Here is a 9,063-nt window from a genome sequence, read left to right on the forward strand (position 1 = left end):
CTACTAACAATGGCAGAGGACCCGTTCTTTACCCAGGGGATGTGCTGTGCATTTTCAGGCACATGGCCTCCTTTCATCTTGCCAGGCACTTTGTAAAATCATTAATAATTTCTGCATCTTGCAGATAAGAAAACTGAGGCTTAAATAAGTTAAATGCTTTACTCAATATTGTATTATGTAGAAGAACAAGGATTGAAACAGTGACACATTGACTCCATGCCCTTTTCCTTTCCATTTAACGTATTCTATGCTTGGATTAGAAGACTTTTTATAAAAAGATCCCAGAAAACTTTAAGGCAAAGGAAAGTAAATTGCACAGTGAATTTTCATCATAAAGAACACAATCCCAGAGACCAGAAATTTTCATTTAGGCTGAAGAAGTTGGAAAAATGAAAAAAAAAATGTAAACTCTAAGCAAAACTTAAATCCATAGTGAAAGTGCCAGTACAAATGGGCAAAGATAACATAGTGGGCCTGAGAAATATTTGTATCATTTCTTTATTGTCAATGCTCCAGGTGGAAGAATGTTACCACATATTTATAGTATGGAATCATTTCTCTTATTCTCTATAGAAAAAAAAAAAAGGAGTAATAAGTCAGATAACAACCAAATTTATTCTTTCTCTTAAATTCCAAAAGTGGTATGTGGGATTTATGGTCATCCTTGTTAAGCTTCTTTAAAGCTTATGAGCATAGAGATGAGTGTTTTCATAAACGGATTTTTAAAGGAAGCGCGTAATGTGCTTCCCTTTTTTAAAAGTAGCTGCTTGCAAAACCCAGAAACAGTACATCCAGTTACTTGCTGAAAACCTCAGCCTTTTACATCCACAATAAAAATTGAGTACACGGCCGGGCGCGGTGGCTCAAGCCTGTAATCCCAGCACTTTGGGAGGCCGAGATGGGCGGATCACGAGGTCAGGAGATCGAAGACTATCCTGGCTAACATGGTGAAACCCCGTCTCTACTAAAAAATACAAAAAAACTAGCCGGGCGAGGTGGCGGGCGCCTGTAATCCCAGCTACTCGGGAGGCTGAGGCAGGAGAATGGCGTGAACCCGGGAGGCGGAGCTTGTAATGAGCTGAGATCCGGCCACTGCACTCCAGCCTGGGCGACAGAGCGAGACTCTGTCTCAAAAAAAAAAAAAAAAAAAAAAAAAAAAATTGAGTACAGAATGTACAAAGCATAGATTTTCCCCATGTGCTTATTATTAAATCCTTAAGTCAAAAATATTTAAGAATTTATTAATAGGCATTGATCCTAAGGAAACAAGTGAACATACATATGCAGAATTATTTATAGTAGTGAAAATTTTGAAATAAATGTGTATCCAATAAGAGGATAAAATTTTCAATAAAATTTAGGACATCGATTCAACAGACTATTATGCAGCTATTAAAGATAATAATGTCACTCTAGGTACTGATATAGAAAATCAGTATTATTTTATAAGTTAGGAAGGTTGCAGAACATTAAAATATATAATTACGTTTTACAAATACTTACACATATTTATATTTTTACACATATATATGTATATATTAAAAGGTCTGAAATGATAAAAATTAAACTGTATTTATTTCTGACTGACCTATACTATATATTTTATTTTATATTAAAAGTAAAGAAATAACTTTTTAAAATAGCATATGGTTCCCTAAGTGTAATTTATCAGGGGAATATGATTACGTTTGAAACACAGAAAGATAACTGAGAAGGAGAATAAAAAATAAAATGAAAAGCAAAGTGTGTATTCGAAGTGGATATGAAATCTCCCGATATCTAAAGTTAATCTTTAGTTTAGCTGGGCCCAGTGGCTCACTGTAATCCCAGCATTTCGGGAGGCCAAGGCAGGAGGATTGCTGAGGCCAGAAGTTTGAGATCAGCCTGGCCAATACAGTGAGACCCCATCTCTACAAAAAATAGAAAAATTAGCCAGGTGTGGTGCTGTGTGCCTGTAGTCCTAGCTATTTAGGCAGCTGAGGAGGGAAGATTGCTTGAACCCAGGAGTTCAAGGTTGCAGTTAATCATAATTGTGCCACTGCACTCCAACCTGAGTGACAGAGCAAGATCCTGTCTCAAAAAAACAAACAAAAAAAAAACCACCACCAACAACAAAACTCTTCAGTTTAATAGTAAATTATCTGTAATTTGAGTCCTTATCCTGTGGTCCTGCAGAAAACTCAGTCCTTGTGCCTAGAATCTCCAAAACTCTCCCATGGATGTTTACATGATTTGGTCGCTTCTCAAAGTATCTCTTCTCCCTTCTCTAGGATCACCTCTGTTCTCATACATTTTTCTTCCTAATATTGCTGCTAATAACCTTTCATGAAGATTTAAAGAATTCATTAGGAAAACAAGACAAAACAGAAAACTTAAAAGTGAATATCAGATAATCCTTGCCCTGTGACCATTAACACTGCCCTGTCACAGAGGTTCTTTAGTGGCGAACCAACAACTCCCTTTTTAGCCCCAACCTTCTCATGTTTCTGGGACTTGCTTCTACTCAAAGCAGAGGCCTCTCTTTGTTATTACATCTTTACCACGGCGCCTACAAGTAAAAATATAATAATCTGTCATTATTTAATATATAGTAACCTTGACACTGATAAAAATAAACATTTTGCTTTATTTTGCAGAACTTTTCCTCCTAGTTTTGGCTAAGTGCTTTCACCTGACATAATCGAGGATAATTGAGTTCTCCCAAACAAAAGAGCCCCCAAACATGACTTCTGCAATTCCTAAATGTTGAAGTAACTAGGAACAGCTTATAAATCAGTAATTTTTGGCTGTTTGTGGTGCAGGAGTAATTCAAGAAAGAAATGATAAGGCCCTGAATTAATGCAAGGGCACATTAAGAGAAGATATTTAATAGATATTAGAATAAAGAAGTAAATAAACTTGTTAATGGATGCAGGCACTAATGGAGTGGTGTAGATGACTTCCAGATTTTTTGCCAAGCAACTAGGTTGGAGAAGATCAGAGGGATCTTCAACGTGGTTACAAATATTGGTACACAAGTTTTTGGGTACACAAGCGTTTTAGAGTTCAATATGAATTTGAGATTATTCTGAAAAAGTTAACCCTCTGGTTTAACTTTTGGGGAGGCACTGAAAAAAGAAAGTAAAAATCTTCAGAGAGTGAATAAGAAAAGAGAAGAATCATTCATATATTTCATGACTTCCTAAAAAATTCAATGTACAAGTAGGCAGAAAAACAAGTGCCCAACAGTAATGACCAAGGGTCAGTTGATAAAAAGGAAAAATGTGGCAGGTAGGTTAAAAAGACATTTGTTATTTAAGAAAAGTGGCTTATTATTCTGTGATAGTTTTTATGAACAAGATAAATGACATCTATCATTTTGAACACCAAATCAAGAATGTGACTTAGACGCTAAGAGAAAAATTGTTAGAGAGCCAGTATGAGCAACAATTCAAGAAATATGCCAAGATGGATGGCTATGTGAGTCTGAATGGGGTATTTCTGGGGACTGATTCTAATTCAGATTGGAGCTCAGCTTTAATCCTTTCTCCACTCCATAAAGAAAATTAAAAAGGCAATCTGAAACAGGCAGCAAAATCTCTGCCTGTTTCAGATTGGAACAGGAACAACTTTGTTAATCTAAGTATAATTAGACATTACAAGATATAAATGGGGAAAATCCATGTATTACCAATATAGATTCTAGGTTTTCACTGTCACATACATGAAAAGGATATTGATGGCAACACCACCAATTTTCAGTGTTCAGAGCAAAATTCCTGGGGTCATCCTTGATCCCTCTCTTACTTCCATGTTCCATATCCAGTTCTTCAGGAAATCCCATTTGCAACACTTCCGAAATACATCTACACCCATTACCATCATTCTGATCAGGGTCACCATCATTCCCTGCCTGGAATCCTGCTCCAGCCTCCTAACTACCTTTGCCTTTCCCAAGTATCTATTCTCATCAAGAAAACTAGGGTAAACTTTTTAAATTTTGTGTCAGATCATGTTACTGGTTAATTCAAAACCCTTCAAAGGGTCCCTAACGCATTCAGAATAAAAACTAAGTTACTTAAAATGGTCAGTCTATAGGGAAGTAACCAGCTCACCCCACCACTACACCACTCTCCTTACCTCTCTGAGTCTTCTTGACTATTTCCCTACTCATTAATTTCCACCCACACTGGCCATCTTGCTGTTCTCAAGCACCCCAATTCTAGTCCTGCTTTAGGGCCTTTGCACTGGCTGTTCCCTTTTCCTTGAATATTGTTTCCCCAAACAGCCACCGGGGCTAATGCCCTCACTCCCTTCAAATCTTAACTCAGCTTCTCAGCTAGTCTTTTCCATAATTATTTTTAAAAACATTTCCCCCATCCTTATAACTCCATTACTGTATTCACTTTTCTTTTTGTTTGTGGAATTTTTACTTTCTAACATACTATATAATTTATTTATTGATTTGGTCTATTTTTACCTGGGGGTACATCTCTCCCCTTCATTCCACATCTAAAAATAGGCTCCATAATGGGTGGGGATGTTGTTCTCTGATACGTTCTAAGCACTTAGAAAAATACTTTATACATATTTTTTAGTAGACTAATGAGAATCAGTTATGACTGTTTCTAAATCAGTTAGCGCCATGTATCCCAGTCACTGTAGTTCATAAACAAGTTTTCCCCCACATTGAACAACTGATTATGTTCATTGGTACTAACACTCGGTGACAGGTGATGAAGAGACCCACATATCATGGCACCTTACTCTTATTTTTGGAACTTTTTTTTTTTGAGAAAGAGTCTCACTCTGTCCCCCAGGCTGGAGTACAGTGGCACGATTTTGGCTCACTGCACCCTCAGCCACCAGGTTCAAGCGATTCTCTTGCCTCAACCTTCCAAGTAGCTGGGATTACAGGTGCGTACCACCACACTCGGCTAATTTTTGTATTTTTAGTAGAGACAGGGTTTCATCATGTTGGTCAGGCTGGTCTTGAACTTCTGACCTCGTGATCTGCCCACTTGGCCTCCCAAAGTGCTGGGATTACAGTCATGAGCCACCGTGCCTGGCCCGGAACATTATTACAATTTAATATTTTAAATACTACAATTAATAATATCTCATTGGACCTCCTTTCAAATGTATTTATTTAGAGAAACCAACACAAGTTGAGACATTCCAGATCATGTACCCTTTAGGAATTGTCTTGTGCATAGTTAAATAAATAAAATTTCACTAATAGATCAAATATGAATTAAATTAAGAGTTGTTTCTATAAAGATCGAGTGAGCATTTCAGGAAAATGAGTCACTAAAAAGTAATTAGATTAAATGTAAGAAAATTTAAAAATATCCAAAAATTCTAAAAATCTAGAGAGATCCTACACAGGGATTGCTTGAAAAAATGTCTTTAAGTTCTGACTCTAAAGAATCTGAAACTAGTTATCTTAGATAATGCTTTATATATAAGATTATTCAAGAATAAGGAGGCAGAACTACAGGTTGTTAAACCGATCAAAAATGAATCATTCATTTTTGCCTTATATAAAAGGATGGGGAAAGAATGTATGTTTATATGTTTCCAGTTACGTTTCAATAATGGCACTTACATAACATCTGAAATGATTCTCTCACACCCATTTTCTTCTCTCAACCCAAAAGCTGACAACATGATGTCCATTTTATCCTAAATACTTTATTAAAATAGGCAAGTATTTTCTTGTTTCCTTGTGTTTTTCTGAAAATAAGGACATTTTCTTTTATAACCATAGTGGGAATATCAAAATCGGGAAATTTCTAAAATCAAGAGATTAGCATGGATGCTAACTCTTATGTATTTAATTCATAGATCTTATCAGATTTTGCTAATTTTTTCAGTGATGTCCCCTATAGCAAAAGTAAATCCTAGACCATCTGTTTTTTTTATTATTTGGCTAAGTGGTATCTATCAGTTTTCTTCATTGTGTCACTATACTATGTTTCCTTCTACATAAGTAATTTGTGGAAATATACTTTAAGAATATGTAAATAACTTCTCCCACCACAACTACCAAGCCCAATCTACTTAAGTTAGAGAGGCTTTTCCAAAAAAAATTACATTTTTTATTTAACAATTATTTACAAAGATTTTATTATGATTATGTTATTTTGATTACACACTAATAAACATTAAAATTATATTAAATGCAGAAGATTCAGGTTAGGCATTTTTAAATCCTTCACAGTCACTATATCAGGGACAAAGGATGTTTGTTTTTCTACTAGTGAGGTTCAATTTGATCCTTTGATTAAGGCTTCTGTGTATTCCAGGATCGAATAAATATACTGTGAGACATTTGTCACTATGGAAGAAGAGAGTTACAAATATGGAATGAGAGAAGTTAGAATGAATCCTGTGATACTGGATTGGATTTTGGAGATGTCAACATGATTTCGTGGTTTTTGATAGATAGATAGATAGATAGATAGATAGATAGATGCATAGATATAGATTGTGTGTATGTGTGTGTGTATGTTAAGTAGCTCTGACTGCTTAAACAACCAGCAATGACATCCCAAAATCAAGTATCTCACTTAGTGTTTGTATGTTGGTTTCTAAATGCCATTCTCCACAAAATGAATAAGAGTTCCTTTGAGAAATGGCTAATTCCAAGACTAGGAAAGTACAAGCTAACTTTGCTATTTTTTACTTCATTTAAAATTTTTGCTTCACTTTAATTTTTAATTCCAGATGACAAATTTTGTTCTAGGTTTAGTTATGATTACAGTTATTGGCACATACTCAAAACAACATAATTATATTGAAATGTTGGGAAATAGTTCCTAAACATAAAAAGTACAGTTTTGGAGGTTTCAAGATGGTGGAGGCTGAGGGATGAACAGAGAGGCTGAGTTGAAGACCTTTACAAAGTAAAAGAAGCCGGGATACTGTGGATAAAGGCAGTCGGGAGGCAGGACTAGATTGCAGCTCCAGACAGAGCAGCGTGTGGGTGCTCTCATTGTGAATTTTAGCTCCAGATGCAAGAACAAACCAGCAATCCCAAGAGGACCCACAGACACTCTGAAGGAAGCGGACTGCTCCTGCAGGAACTGGAAGACCACCCCCAAAACTGTGAGTCCCTCAACTGTGGAATTGGGACTGGGAGATCCTCCTCTTCTGAAAACACACCCCCACTGGAGAAACTGAAGGTCTCTTTGCAGGGGAAGCTTCTAACTTTACCTGGAGCCGAATCAATTTGGAGAGCCAAGTGAACTACAGGGGTAGAGGAAGCAGCAGAAAGGCCCTGCACGCTGGGTCCCCAAGCAGGCCATTCCTGCCTGGCACCACAGGGAACCAACCGGAGAGGAGCAGGAAGTAAAACTACACAGGAAGAAGGAAATCTCTAGCTAAAACTTTGTAACAATTTGAATGCAATGAGAAGCCTCCTTGCCAGTACCTGGGGGAGGGTGCAAATCCAGTGTGCAGACTTTGCAGGTCAGGGAAGAACCAAGTCCTTTTCTTTCCCAACTGGGTGGTGAATAGCCTGGGACAGGTTTTCAAGCCCATACAGCACTCTGCCTGGAAACAGACTGGGGGTTGTTGGCAGGGTCACTGTGGGAGAGAGACGGTCCCTTTGGTTTGCATGGGAGCTGGGTGAGGTCTGTGACTGCCAGCTTTCCCCCACTTCCCTGGCAACCTGCATGACTCAGCAGAGGCAGCCATAATCCTCCTAGGTACCCAATTCCAATGACCTGGGACTCTCTCCCCCATCCCCCACAGCAGTGGCAGCAAGACCTGCTCAAGGAGAGCCTGAGCTCAGAACACACCTAGCCCCGCCCCCACATGATGGTCCTTTCCTACTGACTCTGGTAGCAGAAGACAAAGGACATATAATCTTGGCAGTTCTACGGCCCCACCCACTGCGAGTTTTTCCCCCATACTACCACAGCTGATGCTATCTGGAAAGCGCCACCTCCTGGCAGGAGACCAACCAGCACAAAAATAGAGCATTAAACCACCAAAGCTAAGGACCCTCACAGAGTCCATTGCACTCCCCTGCCACCTCAACCAGAACAAGCACTGGTATCCATGGCTCCATAGACAATTCTCAAAAGAAGATATGTAAATGATGAACAAACATATGAGAAAATGCTCAACATCACTAATGATCAGGGAAATGCAAATCAAAACTACAAGGAGATATTACCTCACTCCTGCAAGAATGGCCATAATCAAAACATCAAAAAACAGACGTTGGCGTGGATGTGGTGAACAGGGAACACTTCTACACTGCTGGTGGGAATGTAAACTAGTACAGCTACTATGGAAAACAATGTGGAGATTTCTTAAAGAACTAAAAGTAGAACTAGCATTTGACCCAGCAATCCCACTACTGGGTATCTACCCAGAGGAAAAGAAGTCATTATTCGAAAAAGACACTTGCACACGCATGTTTATAACAGCACAATTCACAATTGCAAAATCATGGAACCAAGCCAAATGTCCATCAATCAATGAGTAGATAAACAAACTATGGTGTGCATATATATATATATATATGCAACGATGCAATGGACTTTGGGGATTTGGGGAGAAGAGTTGGGAGGAAGGGATAAAAGACTACAAATATGGTGCAGTGTATACTGCTTGGGTGATGGGTGCACCAAAATCTCAGAAATCACCACTAAAGAACTTCCTCATGTAACCAAATACCACCTATACCTCAATAACTTATGGAAAAAACAAAACAATAATCTTCAAGTGGGGGAAAATCAGACAAGACTGAAGAAAAGAAGTCAGGTCTGAGTGCGTGTTCTAACCCAATGCAAGGAAGCTAAGAAAATCTTGAAAAAAGGTTTTCTAGGTTAATCTAACCTTGAAAATAGGTTCATCTAACCTACAGAATGGGAGAAATATTTTGCAATCCACCCATCTGACAAAGGGCTAATATCCAGAATCTACAAAGAACTTAAACAAATTTACAAGAAAAAATCAAACAACCCCATCAAATAGTGGGCAAAGGATATGAACAGACCCTTCTCAATAAAAGACATTTATGCAGCCAACAGATACATGAAAAAATGCTCATCATCACTGGCCATCAGA

The 9,063-nt window shown here is 38.0% G+C and overlaps 1 pseudogene; it reads left to right on the forward strand.

Annotated features, from left to right (window-relative positions):
- Positions 1–3,230: 3,230 nt before the first annotated feature.
- LOC105521262 overlaps positions 3,231–9,063 on the forward strand; it is an 8,861-nt pseudogene continuing 3,028 nt past the window's right edge.

This window comes from Colobus angolensis, unplaced genomic scaffold, assembly GCF_000951035.1.
Source record: "Colobus angolensis palliatus isolate OR3802 unplaced genomic scaffold, Cang.pa_1.0 Scaffold11, whole genome shotgun sequence".
In the NCBI taxonomy this organism is placed as follows: Eukaryota; Metazoa; Chordata; class Mammalia; order Primates; family Cercopithecidae; genus Colobus; species Colobus angolensis.